The sequence below is a fragment of the Sinocyclocheilus rhinocerous genome, unplaced genomic scaffold, assembly GCF_001515625.1.
Source record: "Sinocyclocheilus rhinocerous isolate Xijiao unplaced genomic scaffold, SAMN03320098_v1.1 scaffold396, whole genome shotgun sequence".
Lineage (NCBI taxonomy): Eukaryota > Metazoa > Chordata > Actinopteri > Cypriniformes > Cyprinidae > Sinocyclocheilus > Sinocyclocheilus rhinocerous.
In genome coordinates this window covers 39,864-41,953 of record NW_015660913.1, presented here as the reverse complement: position 1 = coordinate 41,953, position 2,090 = coordinate 39,864, and the positions used below count along the sequence as shown (strand labels likewise).

Genomic DNA, 2,090 nt, shown 5'->3' with positions numbered 1-2,090 from the left:
CACTCTCACACACACTCTCTCTCTCTCTCTCTCTCTCTCTCTCTCTCTCTCTCTCTCTCACACACACACACATAAACACATATACACATACTAATAGCAGGCCAAATAGTATCATTTTTCTTTTGATAAAAAGTGAAAACGGGTCCCACAGACCCGAACACCATTCAAGGGTTAATACTTAAGGTCTAAATTTAAAGTTTTTCTTAAGAATATTATTATTATTTTTTTATTTTTTCAGTTAGAGGCTTTTTTTTCTTTACTGTGATATCAGGGCAGTTTTGTCACCATGACATTTTCCCCAAAAATAAATTAAATTTTATCATGCTCATCAAAGAAGGGGGAGTATTCAAATCACTGAATGTGTGAAGTGTGTTTTTGAATCAATTAATAGATAGCGTCACGTCATTGACCTGCTTACAGCTGAAAGCAGAGTTGATAGCTTCCATCTGTAACCTCCGACCTGTGAAATAAGTTCTTTTTAGCTGCTCTATTGATTGTGATTTTGATAGGTCTGTAAAGCGTTTATTAGCTACCATTCTTATGATTGGTGCATGAGACATGGTGTCTCTGGTGGCCCATGCTGCACAGAATTCCCTCACTTATCACCTGCGCTGTCCTAGTTTGCTTTTACACCACAGTAAACAGCTTTTAAAGGTTTTTATTTTCTGTTAAAGCTGGAAATTGAGATTTAGCAATCTGTTTGGCACTCAAACGTTTGTAGCTGCCAAGCTCCAGCGTTCAGTTTGTATAACAATACTCTGGGTTAACGTGAGCTTTGTTCCTTTTCTGCATTTTAGGTTGACGGGGTTTCAACTGCCCGCCCCTATAGTCAGCACAGGACCCAGACTCACACTATGGCTGCTGTCAGACTATGCCGTAAGTGGCCAGGGCTTCAAAGCCGTGTACGAAGGTAAGAGTCATGAATTAATCTTTTATTTTTTTTGTCTCAAGTCAGTTCACTAACGTGAACATGTTCAAACTCTCATTTCTGGGAAACCCTGTAATTATGTAAAGTGGACTCTGCACTAGCATGCGTGGTGTAAATGTAGACTTTTATCTCATTTTATAGGCTAATTGCATTAATATGCACGGCCAATTTAAAGACTGAGAATCCGTGCACAGATTTCCTCTTGGTTCCGTGCTGGCTTCTCGTCATATTTCTTTTGATGTGAGTGCTTTATGACCCAAAAAAGCAGCAATATTAATGCTCGCTTCAGAGAAGCAGCAAGGAGAATGAATCTATGCTAATTAGATTAATGATCTAATTGAGATTGTGCACTGATGGCAGGTGAATCAAATCTTCTGGGTTCATCTAGTTCTGCACAGTATAAATGGAAAATAATGTCTGATTCAGATGGTGATCATGAACTTGGTCTATATGCATTAGGTTTTATGTTTTCATATGAAGTGTTTCTTTGCATTCATTAGTTTTATCTTATGCTGAATATGGTGGGTGGCCGACCTGGTTTGTTCAATGTGTTTGTTATGCAAAATGTGATAGAACAGTTGTCTAACGTGTCTGGATGTCTAAAGTGGGGCTGCGCATTTAGTTCAAGTAGTTCACATTTAGAAAAAACAAAATCTTGGATTTCTTGGATCGCTTAGTGTGATATGCTCACCGATTCATTCGCTTTTATTATGAGACTTACGAAGTTCTGGCAGGGTCTGAAATTGAGTCACAGTTTTGCAGTGACTGATTGTGCAATTTGGCAAGCAACAGTTGGAAAAAATGTCAAACTACTGCTTTGTTGTAACAAAAAAAATATAACCAGCTCTCGGAGCAGGTGAAGAGGACAGGAGCATCCAGAGCCCTGAGCGATGACCTACACCACTATGGAGAAACCTTATCTCATCCATACGTTTCGGACTAATTCAGTCTGGCACTATAATTATGTGCCACTTCTTGTCACATGACTGCTGAAATGGTGTACAGGAGCAGAATTAAAGGGTGATGTATGTAGCACATGCCCCTGGTCTGACTTTCAGTAAAGACAGCAGAATAATGAGAAGCCCAGAGCTCTTATCAATAGCCCACGGCTGAATAGCGATTTCCTTTATGACTGTCCTTCACAGAAGTGTGAAGCCAAGCT

At 39.5% G+C, this 2,090-nt stretch overlaps 1 protein-coding gene across 1 annotated transcript in view; it reads left to right on the top strand.

The window, feature by feature from the left end:
• LOC107726137 (CUB and sushi domain-containing protein 2-like) overlaps positions 1-904 on the top strand; it is a 51,724-nt gene extending 50,820 nt beyond the window's left edge. The window contains exon 3 of the transcript XR_001638228.1: positions 798-904. The gene's annotated coding sequence lies outside the window, so the exon portion shown is untranslated. The remainder of the gene's footprint in view (positions 1-797) is intronic.
• The last annotated feature ends 1,186 nt before the right edge of the window (positions 905-2,090 follow it).